The following is a 27967-nucleotide window of genomic DNA, read 5'->3' as shown; positions in this document are numbered from 1 at the left end:
CTCAGCTTATAAACCGAAACGGACAATTCCAGAAGAGCAGATACGATTAATCGATCCTTCATCGGTAAATACTCCCTAATTGTCGCTCACCTTATAAACAGAAACAGACAATTTCAGAAGAGGAGATACGATTATTCGAGCCTTGATCGGTAGATACTCCCTAATTGTCCCCCAGCGTATAAATAGAAATGGACAATTCCAGAAGAGGAGATACAATTATTCGAGCCTTGATCGGTAGATACTCCCTAATTGTTCCCCAGCTTATAAACCGAAACGGACAATTCCAGAAGAGGAGATACGATTATTCGAGCCTTAATCGGTAGATACACCCTAATTGTCCCCTAGCTTATAAACAGAAATGGACAATTCCAGAAGAGCAGATATGATTAATCGACCCTTCATCGGTAAATACTCCCTAATTGTCGCTCACCTTATAAATAGAAACAGACAATTTCAGAAGAGGAGATACGATTATTCGAGTCTTGATCGGTAGATACTCCCTAATTGTCCCCTAGCTTATAAACAGAAATGGACAATTTGAGAAGAGGAGATACGATTATTCGAGCATTGATCGTAGCTCGTTTTTATAGTTACTGAAAAACGGCGACCATAAAATCGAGTTTCGAGGCTTAAATAATTGTATTTCTTCTTCCCAAACTGTCTATTTCTGTTTATAATCTGAAAAACAATTGGAGAGAATTTACTGTATATCATTCTTTCACGGATTCTTTCTCTACTCGTATATTCTTCTTCTGCTTACAGAATCTCCCGCGATTTCTTCCTCTATTCGCACAGTTTTCCTCTACTCACAAATATTTGCTTTACTCACAGATTTTATCTCAACTTCCACTTTCCTCCTCTGCAGCGTATCCTTTTTGTTCCACTTTCACACACTTTTTCATCCATTCACAGATTCCACCTGCTCCATTTTCACGCGCGAATTTTTCTTCCCTATTCTGCCACACCCTTTCGCTACTCATATATCTTCCTTCTTTTCCACACTTTCCACATCATATTCGCGGGATATTCCTGCAACGTCTCTTTTCCACTCGTACGTTATCCTCCCTCTATCGACCGTTCTCTCCGTTTCTTTATTTCTGAACCGACCCCACCCTAAAGCGATTCACTCTACTTTGTCAGTCTATAAAAGGAGTATCCCAGCTTTCCGGCTCAAATCAGCAGTCCTAATCTGCGAGGGAACGGAAAGTTCTATCCAAGATTCTTTGCCCTCGCATCGTTAGCGGTGCCATTCGATCTCCGACAGTGGCCATCGCCGGTGCGATAAGCAACGCTGTTGCTTAGAAAATATGCAAAACCGTTTAAACTTCCACCACACCGTGCGATCCTCTCAAGTGATATCGTCGCTTCGCAAGTTTCCGAGACTTTCTGAAAATCCGAACAGCGGGTTCTCAAACAGCGCGTACGAATTCGATCGTTCGAAAGGCATTAGGGAAGGCGGGATACGCTGAATCTCAATATTCAAACGATTTAGGATTCTATCCAAACTTTTCGTCGCTTGATGTCCCACTTAGTTTAAAGTCCTGCGGTGGTGTCTCTAGACTGTGAACATCCAGAACTTCGATTGTTAGGGGAAATAAGGTTCCTCCTGCTATGAAGATCCTTCGGAATCGTCTCGATTTCCGCATGACCGGAGGATCGAGCGACAGATATCTTCGAGGAATAGAGATCCTGGATCTTGATGATCCTCGATCAGTCTAGAATTCTATCCAGAACTTTTCGTTTTATGATCCCAATCGATTCGATTCTTCGAAACTGTTTGGAAAAATGAATGGGTGGCAAGACGTACGGGATTCCGATTTCCCGAACTCGGACGAGTCTTTGTCATCCGGAGTGTATTCTTCGTTATACAAACGCGTCATAATAATGTCGACGTTCAGAAAAGAACAGTCGTTTAATAATATCGTTCGAATAACATTGTCATATTATTATAACAGGGTTCATCAAATAAAAATTATTATTATTCTTCCTTCGATATATTCGTCCTCGAATTCGCACCCAACTAAAAGAGGACAGATAATTGAAACGATTTCGAGAGCCAGAATTGAACAGACAAACTGTTCGACGAATTCCTCTAGTAAAGACTCTAGAGTGATTCAAGGGTCGAATAACGACAAAGAGAATTTCGGTGTCAGAATTGAACAGATGAACCGTTCGAAGATTTGCTACAACAAGGACTGCAGACCTGGCCCTTTAAAAAGTAAGGGGCTCGATCTAAGAGTTTTCATTGGCGTTCCCTCGATCGTCGAACAGTTCTCCGATCGAGGCCGAGTGACGGAGAGGCGACGAATGGCAAAAAGATGGGCAGAATTGAACAGGTGAACCGTTCGAAGATTTGCTACAACAAGGACTGCAGACCTGGCCCTTTAAAAAGTAAGGAGTTCTCGATCTAGGAGTTTTCGTTCGCGTTCCCTCGATCGTCGAACAGTTCTCCGATTGAGGCCGAGTGACGGAGAGGCGACGAATGGCAAAAAGATGGGCAGAATTGAACAGGTGAACCGTTCGGTGTCTTCCGGTACGGGGCTGGTCTTCGAGCCGTGGCGTGGCATTCATCGAGCGGTCGAGAGCGAGTCGCAGTGACGCGGGTTACGCAATCGCCGACTGGCCTTGCGCCAATCTCGCGTATCACTCGAACTCGTCCCGCAAAAAGGGAGACAGAGAGGAGGGAACAGCAGCAGCCGGCGGCAGGCGGGCGGGCGGGCGGGGAGGGAAAGGGAGGAGGCGACACCGCGAGAGGAAAACACAGCCACGCCGCGCGCGGGCCACGTTTCTGCGTGTGTCTCTCCGGCTCCGCTCCGCTCCGCGCCGGTTACGAAACGCGTGTGCCGCCGCTCCGTCACGCTGCCGCGTGCGTGCCTTTGGATCGCGATATCTCGTCGCGACCGTTCCTCGATCTCCGACGTCTCGCCGATCGGACGCATCTCGGTTGCACCACGCTTCCTCCTTCCTCGTTGTTTCTATGAAAGATTCGCCGCGGTCGTTGCACGATTTTTCGAAACTCCCTTTAACACTAGATTGCCTAAGCAAGTCATTTTGACTGCTTTTCAATTTCAATTAGAAAACTAATTATGTAAATAATGAAGCAGCTTCTTATAGCTTTGTGACTTTTTCTACAACATATAAATGCGTTTATTAATCATTGTTGTTGCCCCCCCCCCCCTCCCCTCCTCCTCCTTCATTTTCTATATATATATATGTGTGTTATACCTATATTGCCGAAAAGCAGTCATTTTTCCGTCTTCAAGTTCCCGTCTTTCTAGTGTTAAGAACTTCGTTTAGGGTAATGTTGCCTAACACGAGGAACTCCCCTAATACGAGCTTATTTCCATTGTAGATGAACCGAGTGTCGCGTCGACGCTTCCCTGATGCCGGTTAACCCCTTGCACTATGATTCCGTTCGTGTTGTTAATTTTTGTTTATTGTATTGTCTTTATTTACACACGTTCCTAGACTTTGATAATAGACAAATTTAATTTGATTTCGATTTAGAAGAAATTAATAATATTCATATTTAGTACAGTTTGCGTGGAATCTTTATCACGAGTCTACCTCGTTATTATAGTGCAAATCATAGGAAAACACGTGGAATCCATACACGCGCGACAATGTATGAACAGAGTGACGTGATAACGATCTGTTTCGAATACATTTGAAATAGTAGAAGTACGTAGACTCGCACGCTTCGAATGTCATATTATGTCACAAGATTTCACGTGACGTACAGATCAGTGTGCTAAAGGATTTCCTATATTACGGATATCTTGCAAATGGCAATTGTATAATTATTTTTAGAAATACTGTTGCATAGTGCATTGAATTTTTCTTGGAACAGAAAAGAAATTCTATATGTCAGATATGCGAAAAGGGGGGGGAACAAATAAATTTCGTCATTTCTTTGTCTTATCTTTAGTTAAATCCAGGAAAAGTAAATATTAGAATACGGATTTGATGCATTTACGTCGAGAGTACACGCATATCGAACGATGCAGCGGTAAACTCCGCTTAAAGCTAACATTTAGTATTCGAGGAAAATGAATTTCAGTTCGAGGATTCTGGACAATATTCCAGAAGCTGGAGGTGTTCACGCATCCGGGATTAATCGCGCTCGAAGGACTTGGTCTGTCTACGTCGAGAACTTTTTGTTGCAAGCACGCCGGATCGAAAAGGTTAATGCATCAAACTAACCAGTTAGTATTTTTAGTCTCCACTATTCTTAACTGCGATCGGTATATCTTGCGAACGATACTTAGAACTTGGTTCGCCTTGGCGGAGTTCGATAATATTCTCGAACATACCACATTTTCCGATTTCTCGTCGCAGAAGTATTTCAGATGATGACTTTGGTGAGCTCCTAAGCTCATGGAACGTTCGAAAATAGAAGAAGGCACATAATGAGCCTAATTGTATCGAATAGAAATCAAAATCTGGTGTATCACGTCGCGCAAACTTTGCTATCCGTGCGAATGACAAGTCGTTCATTTGGTAAAGAAATTATTTATAATCCGGCGATACTAATTCGCGGCTCGAATGCCAAGGTCGCCGAGGCCTAAATTAGTTGGCAACAATTTTCGCGGATCTATTAGGATCGCCGTGACAAAGTGGCATATTTCAAGTTGTACAACGTTTGAAACGGATTCGGATCCGCCGCGGAAATATCCGACGAGCAAATACCAGGTGATGATCGAGCCAACCGAGCAATTTGTTTGCAACACCGTAGACGGTGCAAACATTTCGACACTGATAAAATCCATCTTTACCTTAGGACGCGACTTAACGAACAACGTGCCGCAAGGAAACCGCGCAGCTTCCCCGGATTTGAGAAATTCAAGAGTCAATCTGCGAGAAGTGCGGCTGCGAGAGGAAAATTCGCTGGTCGAGGATCTCATTGAAAAATCCGATTTTTCCGCGGGGGTAATGCTATTTTCGTCGGGAAACGAGAATCTCGAATAATTTGTCTCTTTCCCAAGAAAATTGAATTCGACGTCGCCTATTTTTGGGGGGGCTTTCTATTAGGAGACGGCGAATTAGTCGGCGAACTTCTCCGATTTCCGAACGCAACTTAAGCGCCTCCGGTGCTCGTTGAACCTCGAGTCCTCGATTTTCCGTGGAAATTACGGTGGCCGCGTTTAGTCGAATTATAGTGACGTAAACAGTGCGGCGAACAATACCGTGGAAACTCGCGGGGGAATCAAAGGGTTAATTATTAACCCCGTTAAGCAATTATCGGCGGCCCGAGATTCGAACGTCACCGAACGGGCAGCGGTATCGGTAATTGCGTTCTGCCGGACGTGACTGAAAATTCCGTGTCTCCGCGCTGTCCGTTCTGAAGTGACGTTTGATAAAAACCTAATAGAGTCCATATTTACTGCAACACGTTCGCCGCCACTCTATATTTACAGATTTCATCAATTCCTTCCCGTACCATTTTCTTCGTGGTTACGATGATTGGCCATTTTTCGATCGCAATGATTTGTTTAAAATAAAATAAAATTTATATTGCAAAGACATTAGAATAATTTAATAATTATATTTAATAACACTTTTTAATAACACTTTTTAATAACACCGTTGCATTGTTTTTGGTATATCGATATTACTAAATAAAGGAATATATTATTATCTAACTCTTGTTTATTGTAATTAACATAGAAAATTTCTTTCGCATAAATATCCGCAGTCTATCGATAAGAAAAGAACAGAATATTAAGTTGACTTAAAAAAAGGGAATAGAATTAGATTATTATAAATTTCCATCGCCAATCAGGTTCGTCAAAGTAGGCTAAATAAGAAAGATTATTTTTATCGCCTGAATTTATTTTAACCTTCTACAGTCGAAATTTGAAAAATTGTTTGAATAATCGTGGGGAAAGAGTGCAGTGAATGAAAAAAATTCTCTACGTACCGTATAGCGTCTAATTGTTCATTATTTCAATTAAAGAGCCACTTTTCATTTCATGACCCTATAAAATTCTATTTCCCCTTCGCAACTTACGGTCTCGCAGAAAAGTCAAGTGGAACAACGCATGCAGTGCGTCCCGTGATTACGCATACTCGCATATAGCCATAGTCTTCCTCGTACGTGGCCGTACCACGAGCTGATAGTAACGCGTCCACGAGCTGGTTACACGCGTCCACCAACACACGTGCAAATAATTAGTCACGTGCAACGTATAAAATACTTCTTTTCCCGACATAATCGCTCCGTATCCTCGCCTCATCGCGCTGGAAAACCGTTCTCGTTAGGAAATCGCGCGGCCCACTTCATTTCGGACATGTTCCGCCACTTGTAGACCATTTTTCAGCATGTCTGACAAAATTGGCTTGAATCTCCTTACGTACCATAAGGAACAGCTATGGCAATTAATATTGAGAAATGGCGAACCATTTTCTTCTTCTAAAGAAAACCGCGGAATAAAGAAAACCATTTGCTAATAGTACTTTTAAAGATAAAGATGAACAGTCAAGATTGTTTTTAAATAATTCTCAAAGGCTACGATAATCTTGTTCTATGGTACATCAAATTATTTAGGTTAACAATGAACTAATATTGGCAGATAAATAAAATACTGCATTATTCAAGTATATTTCGACGATTTTGTAAAGTTAAAGAAAATGACGATCACCAGTTTTCCTCATTCATAACTCCGAGTGCATGGGGTTAACCCCAATACGAATGTTATGCAACAGTTCGCCCTTTTTTTTATTTGAGAGACTGCAATTCCTTTCGCTTATCTATTACAAGTAGACTCTGGACATTGTACACTTATGAGAAGAATGAAAATCAGCAATTTGAAACAGTAAAAAGATAAAAATTATTCAACGGTGATGATGTATTAATTACGATGTACTGAAATTGTTAAAGAAGAAACGAATGTCTTCTGCAATGGATACAAAGAATTTTTCAATTAATCTACGGTTACAAGTGTTAATTTTTGCTTGATAATATATAACAATTTTATACGAGAACGTTATTAACTACCCAATCCTAAACGTGACTAACGTATATTATTTTATAACAAAATTTGTTCCGTTTAAACTGCCTTTGACTTCTATTATAATTTATGCTTAAACGAAGAAACTCGTTTAAAAATTTCTAACAAAAACATTTTTACAGCCAACCAATTATTTTACTGGTTCGATAAGTTTGGCATTAACACTAGATTGCCTAAGCAAGTCATTTTGACTGCTTTTCAATTTCAATTAGAAAAATAATTATGTAAATAATGACGCAGCTTCTTATAATTTTGTGACTTTTTCTACAACATATAAATGCGTTTGTTAATCATTGTTGTTGACCCTCCCCCCCCCCCCCCCCCCCCCCCCCCGCCCCCTCCTTCATTTCCGGTATACAGTGTTATACCTATATTGCCGAAAAGCAGTCATTTTCCCGTCTTCAAGTTCCCGTCTTCCTAGTGTTACAATACTGGCAAACTAAGCATTGTTTAACAATGCGCGCAGACCGCTTCGAGGTCTCTTATCATCGAGGCAGCCGGCATCGAACGGCGCGATCAATCCCCGGGATTCCCCGAATTTTCAGGACTTCTCCTCGGAAGAAGTTTAATTACATCGGCTGTATTCGATTCGCCGGGCTATTCACATAACTCAGACAATGCACGTGTCGCCTGGAAACTTGGGATCGCCGGTCGCAACCGTCGGCCTCGGTTCTTCGGGTTGTTTGTCGCGGCGTAGGATGGGGCGTCACCGCTCAAAAGGAAACTTGTTACCGAATACCCGAAAGTCGTTCGCTCGCGACGGAAGTAAAGCGGATGAAGGCCAGAGAGCCGTTCGTATAAAAGGCGGGACGACGGCAACCGGCGCGGATATCAGTGTCGTCGCAATTTGCAACTCATACATGTGCATGCCACGCGCGCGCGACTCCTACAATCGCGAGAGCCGCGCTCTTAACGCCTCGAATCAGCTACTATCCCCCGCCGCTCCTTCAGACAAATTGTCCGACTTCGGTCTCCGCGAACTCGCGCTACTTTATGTCCCATCTCTACTTAGCTTCGCTATTTCAATCCCACCGGTAGCAAAATTGTCGTAACAGTACAACCTTGTAGGTTTAATTTAGCCTGTGCTGCCTGCGAACAGCAGAAGGGCTACATTTGTTTAATTTGCGGTATCTATGCAAACATTCGTCTGCAATGATTTCTATACAATTCATTTATATAACATAACTATTATATAATATAAATTAAAAATATAGTGTAAAACGATGAAACTAATGTAAATAGCAGATATTTTTTCGGATTCTTTCAGAACTCTCTTTAAAAGCTGTCGAGTAAAACATAAATACTGCTATTTGTAAACGTCAGGGTGATCTGAACTTTTTATCGAATAAAGAAATTTTACGAAGTTTTTATTACTCTGCTTTGTTTTCTTCAAAGTAGTTGTTACCCTTTATTCCAAACACTTCTTTATCAGATTAGTGCGAATGCCTGAAAGCTCATTGTGTCCGTTAAGCTAAACACCCTCTACAAGGTTTTTATTAGGTGACGTTCCTCTGGAGGCCAATCACGGCGTCGCAGGTCGGTTATCTGTGCCATTTTGGCCCATTCTTGGCAAAGAAAGGACGACGGGCGAAAAAACCGACGAGCATTGAACGAGCCGCGGCTGAGCGTTATGCATTTAAAGGAGTTCTCGAATTAAACGCTCGCGCCGCCGACGAGATACTCAGATCATCGCCGAGAGAGAGGCGAACCCAGATGGATTCTGTGTTCCTTCGCGAACCCCCGCGACGCGGAGTGGCTGCTCTCGAATATCCTTGGCACTCGATTCGTCGCGCCGATTCGCGAATCCATTCCCACGGACGCCAGTGGCGGGGGAAGAAAAAAAAAACGGAACGGAACGGCGAAATAAATTTGCAGACCGTAGACCGAAACCGGGGAACGGGGAAAGGAGGGGGGAGGGGGACATCCCACGGAACCCCATTACTTCGCTATTACCCGTCCGGAATGATTGCCCTTCTTCACAACCGACTCCAGTAATTCTCCCTGCTCCGCCATGCCGTCGCTTCTAATTCGACTTTCCACGTTTCGGGTTCGATCCCTTTTGGTTCTAGACTCCCCTCGACTCTTCTCCATAAATAACCGCGTAGATGCAGGCGTAGCTGAAACATCCTGAGACGATCCTAATGTAGAACGGAGCGGTACGCGGACGAAGAAAAGAAAGATTCGTGGAATTCAATCTCTTTTCTATGCATTACGTTCGAAAATATCGCTCGTATTTTCTGGTGCGCGGCACGAGCAGAAGTTTACGAACTGTGCGGAATCGATATACTTTCCGAGCGCGCACTCGAACTTGATTTCCAGGTTTTCACGACTCCTTGCTGGCGGATATACGAAAAAGTAGACGCGGCCTGAAATAATTAAATAAATGAAGATCGTGCTCGTAGTTGCTTCGGTTTTAAAAGTATAGCGATGCAATCAGTTGAAATCTTAATTTCGTACGTGCATTTGATATATACTTGATTTTGAAAGTGTATTTGATTTTAAAAGTGTATTTGATATATTTTCTATTTTGAAAATGTATTTAATATATCTATGTTTTGATACACGTGCTTCTTTGTACGCTCTGTTTTTAATATGTCCGCTCTGTTTTTAACCTACGAATTGACGTTTGATGTATGACGACATAGTTTCGTAAAAATCCAATATGTATTCGGATATTTTGTCATATACGTATAATGATATAAACGATAGATATTTATATTAACAAGAATTAATTCAGAAAATTTGTATAAAATTACTTAAAAATAAAGCAAGGTCAGCAGATATTCGTATTATTATTCCGATAAATTTATTCTTTATCCGAATAATTTAGGATAATTCGAATAAATTGATGGAATAAAATATCCGATTAAAAAGAATTTATTCGATGAATTATTTTGGATAAATATTTATTCGAAACAATGGGAACAATGTACAACCCTTGTACGAACACATTACACAATTTATTTTCCGATGAAATCATTATAGTGAAATAGCAATCAATGTCGAATTCGATGATTCGTAATATCGAGTCGCCTCTCGCGAAGATGGCGGGAAAAGGTGGTATTGTCAAAGCGAGAAAAAGCATTATATACTCATACGCCTGGAAGTAAGATTAAAAGGAGACCCAAGGCTAATTCGAGGTAGCTGCTACAGGAAAGAACGCTCCGCGGCCGCTGCCAAACTGGATCTGTCCCTTCCGAATCGCGTTAGACTCTAAAGAAGATTTATGGCAGGATACCATCCGACTCGAAACTCGGAAAATACGGTCTGCGTCAGTTAATGGCGTTGGCCGGGAGTCCTTTGATCATTCCAAGATCAGATTTATAGTGCGGACTGTGCTCCGCTGGGAGATAGTATAGAATTCGTAACGTATACCTAAGTGTGACCGATAGATACCCTCTAGAAATACAATTGCGAATGTTTTATGAAATTTTTGCAGATCTTCGTGCTTCGTATGATTCAATAGAGTTGCATGATATAAGTACCTATCATGAAACTCCATTTAGCTGTGACCTCTTCTTGGAACATCGACTCAAACAATAGAATAAAAATCGATAGAGCATACAGAAATATATAAAAAATTTATTCGAATATGGACGTGTATACTGTTAAATATTATGCCATTCATTTTCAATTCATTTCTAATTTAACAAGTGGCATTCATGTTTCATGTTCGATGTCCCTAAATTAAAACAGGCATTTGAAATTGTACGATAACAGTGTTCCATAATAGGTACATGTTCGTGCTTTATCTAGAGTTCGTTGCGTTATCTGGAAAAATCGATTTATCGAACGGTAGTATAAGTATTCAACAACGATACACTTTAATTGTAACAATATCGTCGATAATCGTATACCACTTGAAAAGCGTTTCGCCATAGGTATCTTCAGCATATCTATTTCGCGTATCATTTACGGATATCCCCGAGCAGTTGATCGAAGATCCCATGCCAATCTATCGAAAGACTGACGAGAGACTGAACGACGGACATAGCCGTTTCACTTAGATGCAGATCGCGATTCTTCGAAGCTGTTTGATCGCGGCAGAGGCGATACTTGCGGCAACGTCAATTGCAACGCGCACAAGGATCGACGAAATTCTCGGAAAAAGAAAAGACCAGACCGCGGCTGGCGCCACGGACTCGTTAATGCAGGCCTTGACAAACGAATTCGACAATTACCACCGAGGTGGGCGAGCGTAAACAATTCATTGATTACCTTTTAAGCCGCCACGCTCGACACGCTGATACTTTATCTGCTCCGCGGACTCGAAGTCTGGCTACGTGTAATACATCGTTCTTGAATCTTTCGCAAACAAAACCTCATCGTTTCTTCGGTATTCTCGAATAAGATTATGTTTTCTTGCGCGGTGCTGGCGAAAGAAAATGGCAAGCTTCCAGACAAATTGTTCCCCCCCTAAGAGACACGATGGTTTCGTTCACCTCGAATTCGAAATTTTGCAAACATCGGGGACGTTCTGACTCGGAAAAATAGAAGAAACAAAGTGAGAAGATGCCGATAACCGAATACAGAGCGCCATGCAAAGTAAAAGAAAATATAGAACCAGAGATGAATACTAGCTATCGATTGTCAAGTTTTGTTTATAGCGTAAGGTTACGTCAATGATTTGGTATGCAGTATTAGTATGTAAAGGAAAACAAGATAAGCGAATAAATGAGAAACTAAGTCGAAGAAGAGAACAAGCATTATAGATATATTGTAAAAACCAAACGGCTGAAATAAAGATATTTGTAATTATAGTATATTATGGTAGCATGATTGACGAAAAAGTAAGTTCTGAATTATCGTGGCTGCATGATTGAAAAATGTTGGTTTCAGGAAAACAGTGAACAACATCCTTTTCATACACTTCGCTAATGGTTGACTAATGGCTGGCTAATGGCAGGATCAGTATTTAGATTATACGTATGCAAATTACCTATGTTCACATTCTCCACGTCATTGCAGAGTGATTTGTCGGCTAAAGTGTTCGGTAAATTACTACTTTGTCCGAGAAAATGATGTTCTTTATTTGCCTGGCAAACGACTAACATACTCGGCAGCTCCGATTATTTCACTGCACCAATAGGCGTTCCGTCGTTGCATGGAAATGTCAAATCATTGCTAGGATCAAGCAAATTCAAGCAGAGAAGTGAAGAGGCTTGCTGAACGCTACCACCGTATTGACATTACTTCGGAATTAAAAGAAGCTTACGTCCTGCAATTTGAAGTGCAATCAACACACTTACAACACACGCATAAATTACGACAATACTACTGTTACGTCATGTTCTAACACGGTTTTCAAACAGCACGATTTAACACACTTCTATTACCCTCGTGTAACATTTCGAATTCTCGAAATTCTCTTTAACTAAATAAATTAACTACATTATTGTAGCTCTGACTGTATAATAATAGCATCCGAAATATATTCGAAATCAAATTCATATCACCAACGACTGCAAGATTAAATTATGGTCAAAAAGAGTCCCATTTTTTTAATAAAAAAGAATCGACTTTTTAGTTAAATGTCCTGAAAATACCGTAACAAAATTTCATGTAAATATTCATAAATTGTCGGGGGTACGGAAGTAGGTAAGTATACTTGATGTGCTTGTGTATGTAAATTAAACATAACTGAACTTTGTAGATAGTGTACACGATATTTTCATAACCACTGAATCAATTACCTTCAAATTTATCACGTTCTGCGTAAAAAGAACTAGCGACTTCTAATAAAACCCACAGTCTCCTGAAAACCATCTGAAACCTAAATCTAAAATCCATAACCTTCTCAATAAATTTATATATTTTATTTCCGATCAGATTGGTTCTACATATGCGTAAACTGGAATGCTGTTACATATTTTAATTTCTGTTTACCTGAAAGATACGTCAAAATAATGAAATTAAATCATTTAATAGATTTCAATTGCGCGCATCGAACGGTCGGCCAATTTTGTGCAGCACGACGGTCCACGATATTTGCTATATTAATTATTACAAATTATCAGTCCTAGAACGATCCTCTATGGTTGCTGACAATCCCATGAAATTTTTACTTTTTAAATAAATAAAAATACTAAAAATACTGAAGTATTGAGGTTATATATTATATAACTTACAATATATACTAATAATAAATATATATCAAATAAACGTTTTATTATGTTTTAAAAATAATATTATATAAATAATCATATTATATAATATTATATTATATAATTATATTATTTACAATAATATTATATAACCGACAATATATACTAATAATAAATATATATCTAATAAATGTTTTATTATGTTTTAAAAATTATAAATAATATTTTAAATAGATTTGAAAATAAAGGGGGCGTTTCAGGGTTAAAAAAGTAACTGGAACTTGTCCCAAGATCAATAAAACCATGAATGAAATGGCAAAAGAATGAAAAAGATTTCCGTGTTTCGGTTTTTAACCAAAAAAAAAAAAAGAAAGCCCTTTAGATCTTGACAGATTCGTAAATGGCTCCTTTCCCGCGATTCCGTCGCGCGGAGGAATAGCGACGCGTCACGTTCGAGCGAAGTCCGAGCGTGTTTGCAAACAAATCCGTGGCGAGAGCAAGAGGACGAAGAAGAGCGTGTACGCGTCTAAAAGCGTATCGACGCGTACGCGTGGAATACGAGAGCGGCGCGTCGGATCGCGTCGCTTCGGTCTTTGCTCCTCGTGAATGACGCCTCCGCTGGTTCTTTCCGGTTCGAGCAGCCATTCACCGAAACGTCGAGAGTGTGGTCCGGACCGGTTCAAACCGGTAAGCCCGTCGGTCCCGGCTCGGCTCGATTAGCGCTCAGCAATTATTGAATACCCGGCCGCCCGACGATAAGGTTCGCTCCTTTATTCGAACTTCCTCAATCGAGACACAATTCCGCGCTCCGTTGATCCCCGTGAACCGGTCCACGCGGTCCCAGTTCTGGACTTGTTCCCTTTGTGAACGCCGGTGACAGTGAACCCCTCGTGAACCACGCGTGGATATGGTGCTATTAGCTGTAGTTGGGCAAGTAGGACGCCGCACGCTCACGGAGGACCGTTTCTGGGCCGGCAATATGGTGACGCGAGCCCACGTCTGGTGAGATGCATGATTTAGTTAGCGCGTTCTCACTCCGTTCGAATTTTTTCTCACACTTGTAGGACCGAACGCGTATTAATCGGTTCGTCGCGACATAAAATGGCCGCTGATAGTGCCTACGCTACAATTAGACTGCGAAATTTCTGCGTTCGGAGCGAAGCTGAGCAAACTAAATTGAGAAGAGAGAGATACATTATTGCCAACATATTCAAATTTTTGAATAGAAAGTATCTCCTATTTAAAGAAAGGTTTCGTCATAAAGTTAAAAAGAAGGTTATTTTTGCGAAATTTTTAGAACGTATTATAAATAAATAAGATGATAATCGTAGGTTATATATACATATATATATTTTTTTACTTTATCTAACTATCAAAAATGAACAATCTGTAGGGGTTGTCAACGAATTCTCTTTGAATGACAGGATATTTAACTCTTCGACTGTAAATTCTAAACCACATGATCAAATATATTTTCAAAAACTCTCATTTAATTATTTTATGACATTTGAAAATCAAGTACCACATTTCTTATTATTATGCCACAAATATTCCATAAAAATTAATAAACTTTGAAACATTAAAGATTCACTGCCTACGAGAAAGTATATCCTTTATTAAAAGTAGTATTCACTTAAATCGATTAATTAGTTTTCGAGATAATTGCCCCGCCAGTTTGAAAAATGACGTTTCCGGAGAAACGCGTTTAAAGTTTTGCTTGATGAGAAGAACCCATTCCACATCTGCCACTTTAAAGACTTATAACTTTGGTAATTGTTAAAATTTGTAAATTTTCTTTCAACAACGTATTTTTCATGCACTATAGAAGAAAGAATCGATTTTTTTTTTAATGTGCCAGATCAGAAATTACTGTTCAATACAATCTTTATTTCGCATAGAAATTCACAGTCTAGTTTCAACGTATTAATCTAATGTTTCATCTAATGATATGCATTACACGGTATGATTGCATTTAAGTAATACAAATAAGCATTTTGTGAAGCAGAGTATCTACGACGAGAGTGCAGTTGCTAGTGAATACGAGTTATTGTTAATGTCAGTCACTTCAGAGATAAAACAGTCAAGTTTCGTGTTTCATTAGCGCAAATGATGGGCAAGAGATAAAAATACTAACGAATAAAATTATATTCGACGCTATTGAATAAATATGCGATCGAATAAAAATTTATCTAAAGAAATATTTATCCAAATTAGATTTGATTAGAATAAAAATTGATTCGCCTAGGAACTGTGCTTATGTTATACAATTACGTAGAGACGAACACAGTCAACAACTATTCGCATTATTACGTAAATAGCTTATTCGAATAAAGAATTATTAAGAATAAAGAATCATTCGTATAAATAGACAGAACCATTTGCGACGAATAATGAATAATTGTTATTAAAATAAAATATTTGAATAAAAAGTATTTAAAAGAAACCAACTGACCATCTATGAAATGTACACCGCGCTCTTTTTCAAAAAACATCAAGCAGAATTCCTCTTCAAGAATTAATGTTGACAGAAAGAATATGTTGCTGTTTTAAATATTATGCACAGGAAAATGTTTTCTCCACTTATAGAATCTGCACGGTAGCATTGGTTTGTGTCTGACCATAGGCGATCCCTTTTCACGCAGACCATTTCATACAACGTTCATCATATCGGTTTGAAAATAACGTCTGACCACGGGCGATCCGATTCTCCTTACTCGATTGCGTACAGCCAATTCCACTGGTTTAAGCTGTGTCCGACCATAAGCGATTTACTTCTCCTTTATTCTTCGTGATTTCAACGACCTCGACAAACTTCGCCGAGCTTTTACGATTTTTATCTGAAATTTTGTGTAATTTTTTTAGGCTGATCTCAACGAGGCCAATCTCGCCTTCCCAGAGAATTAAGTTCACGCGATTCTTTGAACAAATCGTCGCTTTGGAGGTACTCCCAACCGTTTGCACGAGTCCAACAAATTAATTATCCGTTGCGTAACAATCATAATTGGCTGGGAACAATAACCAAGCGATATGATGTTCGTTACGCTATCCGACAATTAGTCTCAGCGTAAAGATATTTTTACCTCGGCCGATCCTTTTCAGACTCGTGCAAACTTACAATTTTTATTCATTAACGAGCTGCAATTTTTAACATCGACCAACTACGATTTTTCATATGTGCAATCTTGAATTTTCAACACGGACAACCTGCGATTTTTAATATGGAACAACTATGATATATAATGCGGACGAACTATGATATTTAATACCGACGAATTACAATATTTAATACGGATGAGGTGCAATTTTTTATTTGAAAGAGCTACGATTTTTCGCATGAAAAAATCACAGTGGTATGAAACTTTGTTTTCCGCGTCACGGTTTCCATGTTAATCTTTTTCGAGGAGGTAATTTTGTCTTCGCGAACAAACGGACAAAAATTCGCAGACCACGCAGAAATATGTCACAATGGAAAGAAAAAAAAATGTTGATTCGTTCTTCTCTGGAATTGTGTCGAGCACAATTATGCTGAAAAGAGATAAAATACCGTCTGCGAGCGTCGATGTTCGTTTGCGCTGCGAACAATTTGATCGTCTCCGTATGTTGTGACCGGACCGCAGATGTTCGAATGAAATGCGAGCCGTCTGCCACGTGATCCGTGTAAAACGAATCATTTTTCAAAATTCACGCGTCGCTAGAGCTGCCGTGTGACGAATGTAAATATCGTTTGCCGTTCGACTGTTCCGCGTCGAACCGGTTTTCCGACGTTTAGAAATCGCATAAAAAGTTATTAAAAACTGTTTCACACTATCCGACGAATTCATTACTTAGAAAGCTTTGAAAATATCGTGGTTGGGATACGGGACCAGCCGAACTAATATTTCCATTTTCCATACTGAATATTAGTATCAATAAATGAAAACGATAACTTTCTGCTGTAATTTCCGATGGACGATAATAAATATAATGACATTTATATATAATGACATACTGGTTGTGAGTATACAGTGTGGTCCACGCAACTTGTACATTTCATGCAACTTCCAGAATATGCATTGGACAACAAATGTTTCAAAAATGTAAATAAAAAATATAACAAAATATAAATTCACTATGCAGGGTGTCCCGGAAATCGTACTACAACCGGGCAGGGGGTGATTCTACATAAAAAAAGAAGAAAATATTTTGGTTCAATATTTCATATTTAGTTTAATATTTTATTTAACATTTTCTTCTCCTATTAAGTTACAGCCTGAAGGCAGCTTACATAAAATAATTACAATCTTCTTGCCATCGCATTTTATAGAATATTAAATTGTACTTCATTATCCACGAATTTACTTTGTTGACTTACATCGACTTTCTACATTCGCCGGCTCTTTTAGTCTCTATATTTTACGACCGAGCTCCGCTATTATTTTTTCAAATATTGTCTCGACGTTCCGTTTAAACTCGAAAGGAATTTGCGCTTATGCGAATAAAATGAACAATTAATGGGGAATATTAATAAACGGTCCGATCGATCGAGGGATCATTCACGGAGGGTGGCATCGGGGATTAATTTCACAGCCGGATTGCAGCGGTTGCGAGCTTTCGCGTCACCTGAACCGAAAACCAGGGAAACACCGGAGGGATGCTCTCGCTGGCAACTATTGCCCTCGGATATTATCTTCGACTGGTGTCTGCCGCTAATGTCCCTCGGGAGCCGGAAATAGCTGGCTCTCTAGATAAGCATGTATTGCGGAACGAAGATAGACTGGTCATCGCGCTACTACACGCCCGTATATCGTCGACGTCTGCGTCGCGTTAACGAAGAAAAATTCGCTGAGATCGGGATCTGACCGTGTCAATGTCAGTCTCGCCGCGATTTCACTGCACTTTGCATTCCTTCCACTGTGCTCGGATCCCCTGAGTTAACCAAATTTCGGAAATTTTACATACGTACGACCGAATTTTAAACCGACCATGGTTAGATCGTACGCGTCTATGCCAAAAATGAGCAAATACAATTTCAGATATTAAAAAGATTACGGAAATTGAATAATATCTATATTTAATAAAAAAAAATATATAATTGATATATGTATACTTGTAATAATTGTTTAAATTTATTATGAAATGTGTGTCTATAATAAAGAATATATAAAATATTAAAGAAAAGATGTTTCTACGAGGCTGCTGTTTTTTGTAACAGTTGCAGAATATTTTCACGTTTGCATGAAAGCTCGCGGACCATCTTGCGTACTTATTCGGAGTTGATAGAGCTTGACTAGTGCAGAATTCCGATCGTAATTTAATTCTGACTCGAGATGAATATGGAACAAAGTTAATTGCATCTCTGATCGAAATGATATAGGAAGGATTAACCGTGCGGATTATGGGCTGGTGTGTTATGAAATCACGTTGAAACTCTGGAGCACAAGACCAACGTACGCAAAACCTTGACGTCAACCGAACGCGGCGCGGCAATAATAGGAAATCCCTGTCGTCACTCCTGGCGAGGTACCAAAACTTTTAGTCGAAGACGTCACTAGTGCCGTTTTCATAAACTTGTAATAATATTGAACTGATTGCTTGGAAAATTCTGTTATCAGATACATTTCTTAGACAAACCGTTCCATTGAGTTCCTATACGCTGGTTTACATGTTAACCAGAGAATCAACTTTTGTTTAGTTTGTTTCATAATGGGGACATTTCTTCCTCGCGATGAGAAGCTATTTTATGGCATATTTAGAAAATATCGAAATGAAATATTCCCATTAATTGAATCGTTGTTAAATATGCACACATATACAGTTTTTCTTTGGTATATTCCAACAGCCTGCATATTGCATATAAAAAAACGTAGTGTTTGAAAATAAACTGGGCAAATTCAAAGCGTTACCGCATGGTCGCGCTCGGTTTTAATATTAAATGCGCATAAATATTTCTCTAATAGAAAAACCAATTACTTTTAAAAAATTCCACGATGAAAAACGACGTCGTGTTCACCGGATTTATAAATATATCGTCGCAGCCGGTTAACTGGTTAAAATAGTTTTTAGAAGAGATCTTTAAGAAATTTCGATGCAATTATTCGCGCAAACATTTTTACAGTATAAATAGCTATTCAACCATCGCGAAAACGTCCATCTCTCCATCGAAATTTCCTCGTCGCAACTTCACAGGCTGCGCTTTTAATAATAAACAAGGCAAACATCGAATTATCGAACTAATCCAAGAGGAGCGAAAACGACCTTGATCCTTTCTATTTCCTAAGTCTTCTCCGACGCCGAAGTTCAGCGATTACCGCATCAAAACTTCATCCGGAGCTACGTACATATTCATGGCAGACGTGCTCGATAGCGTCTCGCTGTCTCAACAAGCCAGGACAATCGGAATCCGTCTATCCACCGTAAATATAAATGCAATACTTCCAAGTACCACTTTCGCTGGAGTGCAACTATGATTCAGACTTTCAGATTTTTCACAACGCTGAGTTATTGGCGAAAGCTTAAATGTTGAACCAGAAAATTATGAATTACGATGTAATTGAAGTAAAATGACGAATTAACCCTTACGAACTCGGATATTCAGACCTAACTCATGTACGTCCGACAAGCGTTAAAAGATGATAACTTAACAGATAATACGAATTGAAAACATGAAAATGTAATTATCTTACATCTTCGAAATTCTGGTTTGTAATTTGAAGAACTGTATCTTAATCCAGTTTTATTACAATTATGTTGTATTTCAATTACGTTGTATTTCAATTACGTTGTATCTCAATCCAGTTTTATGACAATTACGTTGTATTTCAATTACGTTGTATTTCAATTACATTTGATGTGAATTACATTTCGTTCCAATTACATTGTATTGTAATTGCGCTGGTTATTAAAATAATTAGTAATCGAATGAACGGAAAGCTGTGGATTATGTAATCGAATTGCAACGTAATCGAATTACTGCATAATTGAAATACAATGTAATTAAATTGCGAAACCGAATTACGTAATTGAATTAGCACAGCTCCGGTTTGAAAATGGGTCAGCGCGCTTTCAGCGGCGACTGTAGTCAAATAACAAGCGCGGAGGTGTTAAACACCGGGACAGAGAACGGTATCGAACCAGCAAACGAGCGAGCCGAGATGAGCCGGGCGATATTCGAGCGATTCGGCGAACGTGAGAAAAAAAAGAGGCCGGAATAATTCGAGGTTTCATGAGGCGCGGTTGAAAAAGGAAGGCGAGGCAGCCCAGGCTGTGACAGGTGCGCGCGCTCCGATGCCAAAGTTCTGCTTCCACCAGTCGTTCCGAGAGGAACAATGAACCGGCGCCCCGACGTTCCTATCCAGTTCGAACCGGAAAACCGGCGACTGGCGGTCTCGGACGACTGGCGATAGCGTCGACCAGTTATTGGATACTTGGCTATCGACAAGGTCTCCTCTCCTCGTTCCTCCCTCTTCTGCGTTTCAATAACCGGGGGGTTCACGTAACTTCTTGATGACGCGGCCCAGACGATCGCAGGTTGATCGTCCTCACCTTGACTTTTCCCCGCGATAACCGCCAACTATTGCGGAAGACGCGAGACACGCGTGCGGTTTCACGCCATTCTTTCGCCTTATCGTCTGTCGGTCGCGCGACCAACAGATGCTACCGGGAAATAAGACCCGAGAGCCATTGTTGCCAACCCGATTATTTCTTTCTTTCTTTCTTTAATTTATTTATTTGGCAATTTCCACGGGAAAACCAGCTGCTTTTTATTATGTTGTAAAATTCACTAATGTAGTATCAGCAGCATACACGATACATATCAGAAAGTTACGTTGATACTAGAACTATTCTTTTACAATTCTTGATATTGATACGGGTTTCTAGGAGAAATTTTTAGATAAACTTCTTTATTCAAGCGTACATTATAGTAGACAGCCTGCAAAGTTTAACCCTTTGCACTCGAAACAATTTTAACTGTAAATTTAGAATAACTTCTCTGACTAATAGTATTTTTATTTTATGCAACGAAGTGCACTTTTATACATATGAAATTTATTCTTGCAATAGTTTCGCTATTTAACACAGTTTTTAAATATAAACTTTGACGGTAATGTATCAAAATGATCTCGGAACGTTGTATCACAATTTTAGTGGTGCCTCAGAGTCACCACTCGAGTGCAAAGGGTTAAGTAAATAACATTTATTCTCATTCTTATGAAATTATACATATACATATTAGTCGCAATTAGGGCTCGGTGGTTCTACTGTTAATACACTATGCGTGGGAGAGATACTGATATCTTGTTAAAGAGTTTAATTTCTTTCAAAATTTCGTTGCATATTTGAAAGAATCTTTTTGCAAGTTCCAAACAATCCTCGTTGTGCACTTCCTATCAAAATCGTATTGTCTGTTTTGCAAATAAATATTAAACGTGTTTTAAAAAGCGGATCTTTATTCAACATTCGCTGATTTTACCTTCTTAGAAATGCTAGTAAAATTCGATCTGTGTCCTGCAAATAGTGTGTTGATTAAAGATGGAGACTCCGATTTTCAAGAATTTGTAGATGTACGACAAGGGAGTGGCGTATTGCTTGCTTGAAAAGGAGACGATTGCAAAAACTGGGAAACAACCAGTGCTACACAGTTTGTTTATTAAGCCATTCGTTTCGTCGTCTAGATTAAAACATTCCCGTATTACACGGTTCAGTTCCTGTACCAAGCCGCTATTCTCGCATTTTATATCAGGAGCCAGCTTAATTTTAAAAAGGGTGGTAGCTAATTGCAAGTGGTCTGCTGGAAGTCTGTTCGTCCGACAAATAAAATCCTTGAATAGATTTCCACGCGAAGACCATGGTTTAGCAGAAGGATGGTGAAAGTATTTGAAGAATTTTCTACCCTTGAGAAACTCTCTGTTATATAAGATAAAGAAATAAAAATTAGTGAAAATGTTAGTAGACTTGCGAGGGATGATCCCCAACCCGGAAATTCAAAAAAATTCTACTTTGTCGATTTGTAGAACATATCTAGATGTGTATAACGTAATTTTTTGTATCTAAATTTTTGAGGGATGGAAAATATTCAGCTATTTTTTTGTTTCATTGTAATAATTCACGAACTGTATAAGATAATGAAAGTCTTGGGAAACGTTATAAATAAATAATCGATATTTTGTATGTTTTCTATTAGATTTAGACAAAAGACGTAATAAGATAATAAATTGCCGAATATTTCGGGTTAATTTCTATCCCTTAAACGAAATTTACGCAAGAAAAGAAAATTGCGTAATATATAATTACGTATACTCTACACATTCCCAAAGTTCCAGAACTTTTCGAATTTCCGGGTTCGGGACCGTCCCTTGTTAAACTAAGAGCAAGCGCTGAAACGATTAGAATTTTAAGATAAGCCATGAACTTCGGCGACAGTAGAGATTCTGAACGAGGTGAAAAGACTATCAAAGAAGTCTGGTGTGTCGCAGAAAGTGTTACAATTTATAATAAAGCGATTCAAACAATCGACGGTTATGTCAACGATCCTCGAGCGTTTTAGGTCAACTATTTCATTCCGTTTCTTTACTCTTCTTTTTTCAACACGTATTCTTTTTCGAGTTCTCGCGTTTGCTTGCAACGTTAATATTTGCCCTGTGCTCGCGATTCCGACCAAATGCCCGGGGTAGCGGATACTTTCGAGCTAATGATATTTGTTTGAAATCTTGCGGGGTCAGCTAACCAAGTGTTGTGCTGAGTTTTTAAACCGACTTCGCTAGACTGTAATGCTCGTTAAGCGAGGTACAGTAAATAATTCCTGCCGGGAGCCAACAGCTTATAATTCACAAAATTTGCTTAATCTTTCGTCGCTGCTTACAGTCATTTTCCAATTTACATTTCCAAGGCTGGCGATTTCTTTGCTCCGCTAACGCCGCGAGGTGCTCGCGGAAGATTATGTCTACTGGCTGCAGTTGCCGCGGTAATTCACTGAATGTATAATACCCTTCTTAAAGATCCTCCGAGTCCTAAACAAGTTACAATTTGATTACGGTATAAAATTTACTAGTTTCGTTAGCATTCCTGTTACTCGGCTAACTGTTTCCAGCGAATGTAATTGCTGCGAAGAAATAACAATAGTTCGTGTTATAACAAAGTTGCAAGTTTTTAAGAGATAGCCAATACCGCTGAATGGATAACCTTGCCTTGTGAGTATTTGAACCTATATTTTTAAATATTGTTCTCTATAAACTCACACGCAGAAATACTGTTTATATAGCAATTAGGTTTAAACAAAATGTTTATACAAACAGGGCGTTTCTCAGCTAAAACATAGCGTTCCTTATTGTGTACTAGAATTTTTCATTGTCTGATAAATATTTTAAAAGTCATTAGTTATTTAGAAATATTCAACAACAGCACTATCTAGTTACAATTGTAACTACGATAATCTTGAAAAGTATTCCATAACAGATACTTTCACGTTACTTTGAGAGCGGTATGATTGCATTTACGAATCAACGCTAGAAGTACAGGAACTCCTCCATTGCAGTTTCCATCGGCTCCTATCGGGGACACGTGCGCGAACAAACCAATTTACTTAACAATTTCTCGCAAGGGAACTTCAACGGTTCCGGCGTTAACGCAATGAAGATACAGTTGTTTTGTAACTACTGCGATCATTTTTACCGAAGAAGTGTCGCCAAGGACACCGTTCCTAGATATCGTCACGCTGCTATTCCGAGGCGCGGCGGCGACGCGATCCACGTCGCCTCGATTAATCGTCTCGATTACAAGAAATCGTGGCCGGTCAGCAAAGTGCTGACGTTAACGAAATCGCCGGAACTCAATTTGCCGGTAAGGAATACCTGGCGCAACCGGCGGCAACCGGATCGTTCCGAACTTCTCGGGAGAAGTCGGTTGAGACGGGAAACCGAGTCGAGTCGAGTCGAGCAAGAGACGCTCGCCGCTTCGCTCTTTTGCTCCGAGCAAAGATTGCGGAGCGACGTCGTCGCAGTCGTAGAGAAAACGAGACACTCCGGGATCCAATTCGTCGTTATTTAAATGGGGTCGCGTACGATTGAGCTCGTTTAAGTGCACACGATGCACTCCGCTGCTCATCCCGCGCGCAGTTCACGGTTCTTGCGCTCCGGCGCACCGTTCAACGTCTGCGCAGCGCACAACACGTTCTACTTTGTCGGTCCCGAAATCGACCTACAGGTGGATTCACGTTGCAACCTGCCGGTTGCAATTTGTCGCTTTCGTTTGCGCGGGAATCTTCGCAGATAATGTCAACGGAACTTGCTGGTGTCTTTTCAGGACAGAACGCGACGGTGAAGAGGACTAAGCTATTTTGCAGAATATTTTAATTGAAAATAGACTATATCTTTTTTCGAAATAATTTCTATGCTACCAATTTCTTTTATATTTAAAACACATCGACGAATATACTATTACATGCGAATGTTCTCTCACAGCGAAACATTTGATACTTCTGTTATGAGAATTTAGGCGTAAAAGTAAATGTAGGAAGGAAGACATGCAAGGAACAAAATTGTTTCGTTCTATTGGAGGCATTGTTATATGTTGAGCTTCGTTAAAAAAATTATATTCTTCTATATAAATAAATCTTAAATAATTTGATGATCGTAAACGAATGAATATTATCACTGAAACTACCAGACCCTTAAATGCGACTATTGTTTTACAACATTGCCAAGACTGGATTTATTTAAATTTCATACATGATTTAAGTTATAGTATATACTTCAAAAAAGAAGTGTACATAAAATGATCTCCTTACTAACCGGAAGCTGCGATTGTAATATTTTCTTCAAAATTAAATAGCTGCAACTTAAAACAGTAGAAAGTATAAAAGAATTTGAAGATATCAATCTCCTATTTTTAATCTATAAAAGTAATTGAAAAAAGAACGAACTCGGCAAACGGTTTCCATTTTCCATAAAAATCCTCAGACTATTAATAATATTTTAAAGACAAAATGCTCCAACTAAGATTGGTCTAACTTATAAAAATTTCGACATTTGAGCGTGCAATAATGCAATCGATTTGAAACGTAAAATTACGCGTGGATAAATGGTCGAATCGTAGAACGGAAACAGGCAGGATTCGCTGAAGAATCTTTTCCGGAAGAGCATTTCCGAAGATCGTGCGACGGTATGCATAAACCTTGCTTCAACACGAGCCACTTCCTCGAAATCGGAGCGCAATGGAAATTCTTCCCCGGGCCGGAACGATCGTCTACCATCTTAAGCTTAATCCAGCCTAACAAACACTCGGCTAAAGGATCCGGCATCATCCCGATCAGCAGTTTTCGCATCCTTCGAGCGAGAATAGCTGTCGGTCGACGGCCGGGACCGTCGCCATTCTCTCCTGATATTTCCAAAGGATTGGCGGCGGGTGTATCGAGGAGACTGTAGCGTATTGGTGGAGACGAATAGGGTCATTGGTTTTCCAAACCAACGGACCAGTTCCCGGGAACCGTTCCCAGACTCTGATAAAGCCTCGGCCGGCTCTCGCTCTCCTTCGCATCGATCGTCCTGGATGCGTTCGTCGCCGCGTGAACTCGTCCCCGACCGAAGACTCCCAAAGGGGCCCCCGCTTAATCCATGGGGAGAGGCCGTGGATTTCCGGTCGGAGGACTTTGGTGCTCTTCAAAGAATCCGCTGGCTCGAGGATTAAATTCGAAATAGTGTAAATATTGAATCCTCGCCGAGCTCGTTCTCCAAGGCGCACTCGCGACGGCTTGCCGAGAGTTGCAGAACTCTGTTGTCACGAAAACACTCTGTCTTTAACGGGTTGCACGTCGAATATTAATTCAAGAAAGTCCCGCGATGTCAATGTCATTTAACCAGTTAACTGTTGCAATCTCGTCAAGAAGAGAGTTACAGTAAGTTACTGCAATCCTACTGTGTATTTACGCTTTTGTAAAATATATAATTTAATCAGCAATATAAAAATATATATCCTTCTTAATCAGTTAGCTGTTTTTGACGAGTATACACGCCACGAAGAAATGGCAACGTTTCCAAGAAATGTAACATTTAATTTCAATGAAATGAAACTTAGAATAAAACAGTAAATATCAGTTTAACCCTTTTGTATTCTAGATATTCTAGTAACATTCTGTTCGTTGAATCAAACAGAGTGCGAACGAAGAAGAAAAAGAGAGAAAGAAGTAACATAACAAATGATGTAGATATTATATGACATGATAAAGTAGAGAAATCCACGTATTTGAAGATAAGCAAAATGCGTTAAGAATAAGCACAATGTTAAATTTTTCAAGACATAAAATAAGCTACACAGTAAAAATCTGCAGAATCACTAAAGCGGTTAACAATAGTGAGCGATTTATTAATTTATTATTATTATTATTATCCGATATTATTCTCAAAAATTCGCGGTCCATAGACTGACGGATACCGTGAGGCCAGGACAACGTGCTCTTTTTGTTTTTGCAGCCCGTTTCATTAGCCGCGTTACATTCACGAGGAAGCCCCGTTGAAACGGCGTGTTTGTTGCCGCGGCGTTCGTCACGGATCGAGACGCATTCAACAGCGTGAAAGGGAAACGGCGGGCGTGCGCGCCGGAATTAAATGAAAAAAAGAAAAAGAAAGAAAAAGAATTATTCAGCAAAGTATCCGGCCGAAAGTGGATATCCTCCACGAGTAATTAAAGTCCGACGGAATTCCCGGCGTTCTTTCATCGCGACGCGGCCGCTTTAATTATTTAGACCGGCCTGGTGCAACAAAGGGCGCGCTCCAAAGGAACACCGGTTTGCGAGCTTGATGGTTCAAGTAGAGTCGCCCCGTGAATGGTCAGACGCCGTGGAAAACGCGCTCGTGGAACGTTTCGCCGGGTTTAACGATGCCCGATCAGACTTCGTTTCCTTTTACGACCCTTACATCGCCGGAAAACACTCGAAAGCCTTCGATTACTTACAACAATCGCCGGGCTGCCGACCTTTATTCGCTCGTGACTCTTGCATACTTGTAAATGGTCTGAGACGTTTCGCATTCAGAAACATTAACCACTTGCTAGCGGAGAATTTACCTTGGATGAACCACGGGCAATGCATGTTTTTTAATAAAATGATATAAATATCATTGGAAACAATTATTCTATTTAAATAAATATTGTATAACATTTTATTGGTACAGACTTTATGAGATGAAGAATTGTTGAAATATATCATCTTAATTATTAGAAGCTTTATGTGGAATGAAAATTGTTTGTGAAAAAAATCTGAGTTAAATAAAATGTTTTTGACAATAATTTTGGTAAGTTGAAACTAGTACATCGGATATTCTCAAATGTTTTTAATTCCTATAGTATTTCAAATTGCAAGTACGCGCGTTTCTCAAAAATACGGAAAATCCGCAGATTATCAGATTAAGGGTCCTTATGCATATAATCTATGTTATACATTCATCAAATCTACAATTCACTTGAAAATCAAAAGACTTTATTACCTTCTAAAGAATGTTTCACTATGTTGCATAGTTAAATGAGAATTTAACCACAGTTCGGTTAGCATTAAATCTCGAATTGGTCTCAGTCAATTGGAATTCTAGACGAGAACACATGTTCATTGGAGTAGCATTAAAGTACAGCTTCGAAACCAGTGTATTTGCATGAACAGCAGTGTTACGAATATAGAATAGAATTTTCTTCCACGAGGATCCGTTTCGAATATTTAGCCGATACGCGTGTCGTCGAATACGTGCCGACAGACGTGACAGTTAAAATTTGAAAAATATTGGAAGCGAAACGTCGACGGCTGCCGTGCACGGCAATAAAATGTCTGCTCCACAATGTGCGAACTCGGTGGATGTCGAGCATCTGCTCGTCCCTTTCCGCTGTGGAAGATGG

The 27967-nt window shown here is 39.7% G+C and overlaps 1 protein-coding gene and 1 long non-coding RNA gene across 6 annotated transcripts in view; one reads left to right on the top strand and one right to left on the bottom strand.

Moving 5' to 3' along the window:
* Nucleotides 1-27967, bottom strand: part of Atpalpha (sodium/potassium-transporting ATPase subunit alpha) — a 159739-nt gene that overhangs the window by 85961 nt on the left and 45811 nt on the right. The gene's annotated exons all lie outside the window — the stretch shown is intronic.
* The window catches only part of LOC144469254 (uncharacterized), a 57700-nt gene continuing 43598 nt past the window's right edge, over nt 13866-27967 (top strand). For both annotated transcript variants that reach the window (XR_013493941.1, XR_013493940.1), the window contains exon 1: nt 13866-14116. This is a non-coding gene — a long non-coding RNA (uncharacterized LOC144469254). The remainder of the gene's footprint in view (nt 14117-27967) is intronic.

Source organism: Augochlora pura, chromosome 4 (genome assembly GCF_028453695.1).
Source record: "Augochlora pura isolate Apur16 chromosome 4, APUR_v2.2.1, whole genome shotgun sequence".
Lineage (NCBI taxonomy): Eukaryota > Metazoa > Arthropoda > Insecta > Hymenoptera > Halictidae > Augochlora > Augochlora pura.
Note: the sequence above shows the minus strand (reverse complement) of the source record. Positions and strands in the feature narration are given on the sequence as shown.